This window comes from Nomascus leucogenys, chromosome 2 (genome assembly GCF_006542625.1).
Source record: "Nomascus leucogenys isolate Asia chromosome 2, Asia_NLE_v1, whole genome shotgun sequence".
NCBI lineage: Eukaryota > Metazoa > Chordata > Mammalia > Primates > Hylobatidae > Nomascus > Nomascus leucogenys.
In genome coordinates this window covers 152337510-152346620 of record NC_044382.1, presented here as the reverse complement: position 1 = coordinate 152346620, position 9111 = coordinate 152337510, and the positions used below count along the sequence as shown (strand labels likewise).

General features: G+C 46.9%; 1 long non-coding RNA gene across 1 annotated transcript; it reads right to left on the bottom strand.

The window, feature by feature from the left end:
• Nucleotides 1-3326: 3326 nt before the first annotated feature.
• LOC100599165 lies at nt 3327-7516 on the bottom strand. Its single transcript, XR_177963.2, has 2 exons — nt 6609-7516; nt 3327-3535 (listed from the first exon to the last, which is right to left on the bottom strand). It is a non-coding gene; the product is annotated as an uncharacterized LOC100599165 (long non-coding RNA).
• Nucleotides 7517-9111: the final 1595 nt, after the last annotated feature.

The following is a 9111-nucleotide window of genomic DNA, read 5'->3' as shown; positions in this document are numbered from 1 at the left end:
GGGCCAATGTAGCACTGTAAATACTTATAACAAATAGCTGGAATTCATCTTAATTCAACAAGGTTTGAATTTTTCCCAGAAGGCTTTTAAGTTTTCTCTTTTGTTTTGTCTTTCTGCATTTACTAGGAAAGAGAGCCCCACGCTGATGAGAGGGAGCGTTCCTGAGGTCGCTTTTGGGCCAGTCCTGTGCATGCTCTTGGTTTGGACAGCAAGGCCCTGGGACTAGGGTAGGGACCAGCACAAGATAACCAGGGGCCGCTTCACTTTCCTTCAGACCCAACCCACAAACAAGGGGACAGAACAGAGGCGAGCATCCTGGAAACCTCTCCCACGCTGACAGCGTTTCTGCTTCACGAAGAATCAGTCCCAAGCGCCCCTACCCAGCTCACACCACGTCCCGGCTGTCAAGTAGTCTGCAGTGGTGCTTTACGCGCAGGCTGCTGTGGCCCTTGGACCAGGGTAAGCCCCCATCCTGACAGGGCACCGTTAGGGAGCAGGAATTAAAGACAGAGAAACAAAACCTCAGAAGTCTCCAGTTCATTAAATGGAAGCGTATTTCGTAAGTTTGAATATAGAAGTTTAGGCTTAGGGCCGTTCTCAACCCCTGGCTGCACACAGAATTACCTGGGAGCTGGTAGAAAGGAAGGAAGGAAGGAGGGAGGGAGGGAGGAAGGGAAGGAAGGAAGGAAGGAGGGAGGGAGGGAAGGAAGGAAGGAAGGAGGGAGGGAGGGAGGGAGGGAGGGAAGGAAGGAAGGGAGGGAGGGAGGGAAGGAAGGAAGGAAGGAGGGAGGGAGGGAAGGAAGGAAGGGAGGGAGGGAGGGAAGGAAGGAAGGAAGGAGGGAGGGAGGGAAGGAAGGAGGGAGGGAGGGAGGGAGGGAAGGAAGGAGGGAAGGAAGGAAGGAAAGAAAAGAAAGATGGAAGGAAGGAAGGAAGGAAAGAAAGAAAGAAGCCACATGCCCTCAGGGTCTTCTAAATCCCTGGGGGGCATCTGTGCTGTAAAACTCTCTAGGGAATGAGAACTGCTGGGCCTGGGATGAGAGCCTTGGGCTAGGAACAGCAGGAGACAAAGGTCTCTGCAGCAGAAGTGAGCGCCAGCGACAGGAGAATTGGGCAGATCCCTGCCACCTCCCCCAGCCACCCACCCAGACTCTCCTCATCCGTGCACTTTCCAGAGAGCACCGCCTGCCGCCTCCTCCCTTGACCCTGCCTCATCTTCTCAGCTCTGCCTGGCTGTTAACAGCACCAGGGCTTCTCCCCTCTCCCCAAGTCTCTAGCCCCAAAGCTTTTTCAACTCCACCGCTTTCTTATCTGCCTGCCTGGAGCCCCATCTTCACCTCCTTCATCTCCCTCTTTCTGGTTTCCCTTCCTGGTGTCCCAGGCCTGCAACAAACTGAGTGCTGCAGCTATGACCTTCCTCTGGCTCTCTGCTTCTCTCTTTTGATGCTCAAGAGGTGTAAGATTCTCACAGCCACAGCAGGGAAGAAAAAACAGGCTTCTCTGGGCTCTTACTGATTAATTGAGGCAGCCCTTAGGCCCTTCTCAAGCCTGGCCTCCAGCTCTGGCCTCCAGGCCCTGGGAGGGTCGTTAAACACACAGCCCACCCACCCTGGCTTCAGACTTTCATAGCTTCTGTCCTCACACACTTGCCACTACACCTTCCCCTCTGGCCTCATAAGGACCTTCAAAGTAAATCAGGAAGGAATCCTTAGCCTGTTTTCTTTGGAAGTGGGTATGGAAATTCAGCTAGAAGTTGGGGGAGCCAGAACTTAGCCTGGGGACTGGTGATTCTCTCCAGAGCCCTCGGAGCCGGAGCGGCCAGGTGGCAGGTGTGGCTGCACAACCCCTAAGCTTTCGGTGTCCTTCTTCAGGGCCACTGTCCCTCCGGGCAGTAGGCACAGTGGTTAGGAGCCTCACTAAGAAGAGAGGGTGTGACACCTCTGGAGGTTAATGGAGGTGACATGCAGAATGCACCTGGAATACACCTGGCCCTAGAGAGTGCTCTGCAGTGGCCTCTGCTCCCTATCCACCATTCTCTGCGGCACTTTAAAGTCCGTCCGCAGGGTGATCTCATGTGCTGCCCTCACCGCTGGCTGGTAGGACTTACAGGAAGGAATCAGGCCGAACCTCTGGAGTGGGTCTGGACTGAAAAATAAGCTGCTCATCTATCTGTGTTGTGGGGAGGGGAGGCAATCTCCTGGACGGGCCCTGGGAGAGGTTCAGTGTTAGGAGTGAATCTGGGCTAGAGACCTGGGAAGAGGGGAGAAGCCCTGGTGCTGCGTGAATCTTCTGTGTGATTTGGAGATGAGACGTGACTGGCAGTTTCAGACAGATCAGTCAGGGGAGGGCTGTTGGGCTGTGTGCCTTGTTGGGTTTGCATGTTCTGAAGTTATTTGACAATGAAAACAGTAAAGAAGTGAATAAAAATATCCACTTGTGTTTTTGAAGCACTTTTATTCTAAGACCACTTTCAGGGATGAAGCAGGAAAGACATAGTCATCTGCTTGCCCCAGCTCACAGCCGGACGCTGCGGCTTTTGGGTAAGATCTTAAGCAGTTTTCTTAAGGTCTAGCTTTGAGCTTCTGCCCAGCTCCGTTCCTCTGTGTCAGAAGAGTTTAATGAGTAAGAGGGTGGTCACTGAGAGACGCAAAGAGTCTCAGGAGAAAACGTGGCCCAGAAATAAAGGCACGCCCGTGGTCACACAGAAAATGGGAATAAATGCTCAGTCTCCCATCTCCCTAACCTCCAAGGAGACCATAAACCCCAGTTCAGAACTGGCTTGCTGGACACTGCCGCCTTGCAGGGGGGAAGGCAAATATCTCCTCAGCTAACAAATGTGGGGAAGGGAAGCGATTTTATATTCCAAATGCTTTTTTTTTCTTTTGAACATAGACATCTGGTGTCCTATAAATAAAATTCAAAATGTAAATACCGTAAAGCCCATTAGAGAGTGGTTTTCGGTTTGGTGGGAGCACGGGTCAGTTGCTAACCCACTACACCGTGGTGGGAAAACATCAGCCCACACGTGGGTGTTCTCGGCTCCAGCAAGCCGCCTGCGTCACTGCACCAGCCGGGCTGCACTTCGTCTTACGGATAAACATTAAAACACGGGTCAATTGTCTTATATTTATTATGTTGCATGAACAGTTTTAAATAGCTACCTAAAAACCTTTCTGCTTTCATTTTACACATTGGGGAAAAAAACACCTTGTGAAGGGAGAATACCACACTTCTTGCAAGGATCCAAATTCCTGTGCTCACCAATTACGCCCTGGGACATGCACTCGGCCAGATTTTAATATCGGGTTTAAAATGCTCTTCAAAAGACATTTTCTGTTTGAGACATATTAAACAAGCTTTATTTAATAATCCTCAATTTGACTTTTCCAATTTAAATATTTGCTCTGATCAGCAACCATTTGATCCCGGCTTCATTTCAGGCTGAAGAATAATTTCTCCTGGCTGTTTTTCTTCGGTGCTGGGTTGATCCTGGGGCCGAGTGGCTGCTCTCGAGTTCCCTACATTTCTCGAGTCTGTGCTGTGAGTGGAAAGAAACAGAGCCATAAAAAGCCTCTCCCAAAGCTGCTGCATAACGTTTACATTGTACGTCCTCACATCTGTCTGGCTGAAGACAAAAGATATCATTTAAAAGACTCCTCCTAACTGGATAATTATACGGAGAGACTTTATTTTTTAAAGTACAGCATCCGAATGCAAAGAAATTCCCAAGGTGTTCTTTTTCTAGATCTATTCTGCTTTCTACCCGCTGCTTTTCCCCTATTCGGGGATTTTTATAAGAATTGTATACACCAAATGGGTGGTCATCCATTAGCAGTCAAGGATTTTGAGACAGCAGCAAGAAGACGGAGAGTTATTTTAATATTTGAGTTCAATGTGTTTTACAAGAGGGAATGCCACCGTAGATTCCACTAATCTTAGGAACACATCAGATCGATCCTTTGGTTCCCGTCATTACTATTCTGATTTTACTAGCATGATATTTAAAAAGCAAACCTTGAATTTGGTTTTATCTTCTCATGCCACCTTCGGAAAATAGCCACCATGAAGCCCGTGGCCCTGGTCCCCCTCTCGAGGTATCGTAAAGCCATTCATAAGGGCATAAACGCCTGACAACACTCCCTGATACCAGCCCGGGGTAAGTCGGGCAGTGGTGAGGGTGGAAGAAATGCTGTCGGTTATCTGAGCACCCTCTCTACAGAGACTGTGATCCCAGCCTGGGAGGAGGGGTCTTTTGCTGTGAAAGGAGCATTTATTAGCGCAGGGCCAGCGCCTGGTTTATGGACCCCAGCCGGGTGGGAGGATGCCACCCCACCCCGCCTGCAGCCTGCGTCCTGGCCTGAAGTGTTTACTGTCGGGGTGATTTACACCATCCAGGTGTTCATTTGGGAAGCATCTCGGCTCTGAGCTGACGCGGCGATTGCAGTGGGCTTGTAGACCGCAGCGTTTTTCTATTCATCAGGGTCCAGGGGCCAAAAAGACAGTTTTTGTAAATGCTGGCCCAAAGCAGGCTCCTCTCCTGTGATTCCACAAAGGAAGGCTGAGTGACCACGTTAGCCATGTTTCCCGGTGCCCTGTCCGTGTTGGAGAAATGGGCATTAAGTGCAGTTGCCCTGCTCTCTCATGGATCCACTCATCAGATCAGATCCTCCAGGCAGTCCCTGCCCTCCGAGCTTTGGTGGCCGTGTGGATGCTAAGCCGGGCTTTCCTTCTGCTCCTTTAGCACCCCAGGGTTTTTCAAAGGGGTCTTGCTAAGCAGTTTCTTTTCTTAATGGAATTTGGGATTCACAGATGAGCCTGGAGTGATGGCGACTGCTCCATTTCTCCCCAGCCCCACAGATCAGCCTCTGCCGGGTGCTTCCATTTTAAGGGAGGCATTTTTCCGGAGCCGCTTTCTCGAGATAACCACTCTATTATTTTTGCTCACATTTCAACGCAGGTGACGGTGTTATTGTTTTGTAACTGGGTTTCCACGGGGAGTCCCTGACACCTATGCCTGGCATAATTTGAATGCTGAATTAAAACATGCCCCAAGACACTAAATATTGCCTTTTTGATTAAAAAAAAAAACATAGATTTCAAAATTTGTTTTATCATATCCACCTCACCTCCATTTAAAGGAGTTTGGACATTTATTAACATATCCATTTTTACACTTGTACTCATCTTTTCTCCAGCCACTTCTGGTACTCTGATGAAAAAGCAAGAAAATGTATTTTTTGCCTCATAGAACTCTCTCTCTACACACACACACACACACACACACACACACGAGAGCGAGGGAAGGATTCTTGTAGTGAAGTAAAAGATGATTCTTTGTCTATGTTTAATTTTTGCAAATAACTTTTTACTGATCCTGAAAGTAACTTTTTTACCAATCCTGAAAATACTGATGCTGAAATTTTAAGAGCTCCTTTCAACTTAGCTGGTTTTCTGTCCGTAACGAAATTCTCCAAGAATAGTTCTTTTGCACCCTTGCAAGATCGGTAAACGTAAAGCATTTGGTCAAACGCAGGTGGGTTAAAAAGGGGGAACCATTTGATCCAGCTTTAGCAAATAATGTTATTCCTTCTGCTTTGAACTCTATGTTTAAAATAGTCTTTTATGCCAATGATTTGAATACTAACAAATTCCCTTAAAAAGCATCCAAACTTCCCGTTTGTGCTCTTTTCTCCCTGTACTATAGATATGTAAACCTCCCCAAGAGGGTAAAAATAGCATTGATTTGCCGCACTAAACAGGGAAACGTTTGCACCACCAACAACTGTTTAAAATTACTGGTCCTGGGATGAGGAAAAAAATGGCAGAAATAAAACAAAATTTTTTATTTCCAAGCATCAAGTTGAAGCCCTTTCAAGCGATCATAGGCTCCCTGGGAAATGCTTTTTCTCTGTTACCTAGCACAGCCAAACATCAAGAAGAAACGTGAAAAACATCACACTGACCCAAAGAAAATCCAAAGAAAAGTACTGAACAGACCGATTCCCACCCTTGCTATAGACGGAATAAGTATGTGCATTTGTGAACCTTCACTGTTCATCTAAATATGTTGCTTCAACAGATACCCACTTGTGGATACAGACACATGAAAATACACGAGATCACGCTCTATGTTAAAGAATTGCTTAAGAGTATTGAATACTCAAACCCACCGCACAGCACCGGTGCAGCTAAGAGCACAACTGAATGAAACCACCAGATTCATTTATTTTAACCTCCACTGGAGCTGTCCCAAAAAAGCAGGTGACTATTGAAAGTGTTTTTCTGTTTTTTTTTTTTTTTAATTCTAAATAACAAGAGGGATAAAAATTAATGTCATTCTATGGGGTCTGAACATTAAAAGGTACGAGAGAGTTAGCCAGGGCCTGTTAAATGGCTAAACAGATTAGTAGCCTTACTTTTCAACATATAAACATCTGAAACCCGTTTCCTGTTTAAGAAAAAAAAAGTCTAGGTGGATGACCTCGGGCACTTTTTTTTATTAACAAATGTGAATTGTACATCATGGTGGAAAAAAAAATGGTCCACACTTGGTGGTCTTTCTACAGTCTGTATATGGGAGACAGAGAAAAAAATACAAAAATAAACGTTACCTTCTCACTTGCAGGGTGGGCAATGCCATTTCTGCAGCCGTCCAGGGCTCTGGCAAATGTTAAGGCTGTCACTGCAGACAGAATCCCCATGGTCTGTCTGTGTGCCTCGATAGAGTCCGAAGAAAAACATTCCTCGCATTCCTGACGGTTGGTCCTATCTCCGGGCCTTGGACTCGGCCCTGCAGGCTCGTGTCACCCCGTCAAATGGCCTAGGCCACGGCTAATCTAAACCCCTGCCCTCCCCAGCCAGCCCTGCGGCAGGGTGAAAACTGGGACCAATTTGCTGCCTAAACCCTGAGGATACAGCAAGTTGATTCTCGACCTTTAAGGACACCAGCTGCAATTTGTTCAGCCGAAAAGAGCTTAGCGGTTCTGGCACATTCTGACAAGATACATTTTATAGGGTTTGTGCTAAAATTTGATATTGGAAGTTGGGATTCCAATTGTATGCCTCCAGTGATAACAATAGCAGCTGGGACCTTTAAGAAATGTGTGTATGCCTTCTATTGAAGAGTTACATAATAAAAGCTGTTTATGTCAAACACCTTATAAGGGAAAGATTTAGCCTAAATGTCAATATAATATACAATACTTTTCCATATTTAGATAGGACGAAAAAATCTACTATCAGTGCTGCATATAATCTTTGGTTTGGAGTATTAGATCTGTGGGGGCTTTCAACATTTTAAGTAAGCATCTCCTTGCCTTAATTTACGAATTCATCGAGGGGCCTTTTTTTCAATATTGTTTCTGTATAAAAAACAAATACCGATACCTCATTATTTGGTTTTCCAAGTCCTTCTAATGAACGCACACAAAAGAAGGGCACAATTTCATGTTGTTTGATTTGACATTTGTAATTCCCAAGCATGCCATAAAGCCATTCAGCGGTCCCTTATAAACCGAGGCTGCTTCTGTCTCCTGAAAATGGCTGTGGTTTTGGAGAGGAACTGGCTGACCAGAACCTTGATAATTCTGATGAAGGAAGAGATCAGCCGCTCAAGGAAGAAAACCTTTCCCAGCAAAGAAACAGCAGCGCCCAGTTCAAGGCAACATCTGCAGCTCGATTTCGGAGGGGCTTAAATCCCCTCCAGCTTCCCTGGTGGCACCACAGCAAGCTTTCTGAGGAGGAATCCCACCACCAAACAGACAATGACTCTTGTTTACGCCACATGCTTAGGAGTGACCACGCGTGGGCCTGTGAGGCGGGCTTGGCTGGAAAATCCCAGCTTCCCTCTTAGCTTTTCTGCTCAGACGGCAGCACCTAACTGAGATGGGAAGAGAACCCTAATTAGCAAAGCCAGGGGTTCCCCTGCACCCGTGCATGTGGCGGTTCCGTCCCCTTGCTTCAGTTTTCTTTGATGAATTGGACGGTGTGACCACGGGTTAATGAGAAAGCCCAGTGGACGGCGGCACGCACGGTCATCTGGACGTTCTCTGCTCCTGCTCCAGCCCCTGAGCTTCCCGCTGTGGACCACAGCCCCCGTTGGGGAACACAGAGGTCACGGGAGCCAAATGCAAGCACCACTTCTCCTTGGGACCTGTTGGAACCAGGCGACACCAACTTAAACTTGGCAAAACGCAAGTTCAGTTTCTTTTGTTCTGAAGTCACAACTTGGATGTAACAACTCCTAAGCCAATACGATCTGAAAAAGAACTCACTACTGAGCTGCCCCCTTCCCACGGTCCGAAAATTGCTTCAGCCTAAACGGAAGGCAATTTCCTTTTCTTTTATAACAAGAGAATCGCTAAGCTTCACTTAGTATTTTCCCCCAGTTTCACCACTAAATACCAGTACTTAGAAAAACATCCCTCATTGTGTCAACTGCCAGGCTGTCTAATATGTTGAATTTTAAATATGTTGGCTACATGATCATTCTCAGAGAGAATCATGCTCCAGATAAGGACCAGGAAGTGCATCTAAAGACAGCAGGAATATTTAGAATAAAAATGCGCTGGCCCAGAGGTTTCTGCGGAGACTTACATTTGAAACAATGGCTTTCTGTGTTCTGTGTCCCATCCACTCAGTGACATTGATGCCAACTGTCATTATCTACATTTCACATCAGAGGAGATGGAAGGAAAGGAAGATTCAGTTTCACAAGGGGAGAACGTAACAGATGAGGCTTGACAGTAAATAATAATAATTGTATTAATAACCACCTTTACGGAGTTATTGCCAGATGCCAGGAGTTTTCTACTCCTGTTATATCATCATATGTGGAAAGACTCATTTGACCCCCACAACAACCCAGGAGGAGGGACTATTATTAGCTTCATTTGGTAGATGAGGAAACTGAGGCAGACAGCGGCCAGCCCATCGCTGAAGACCAGGCTGCTGGAGAGTGACAAAGTGTCAGAGTCAGGAGCCCAAGCCAGGCTGTCCACTGGCAGAGCTGGAAAAACAGGAGATAAACATCAGCATTGAGAGCCCAGGTCACACTGCCGGGGGTCACAGCCCAGACTGCCACCTGGGTGAAGGAACCATTCTGAGCCTTAGTTT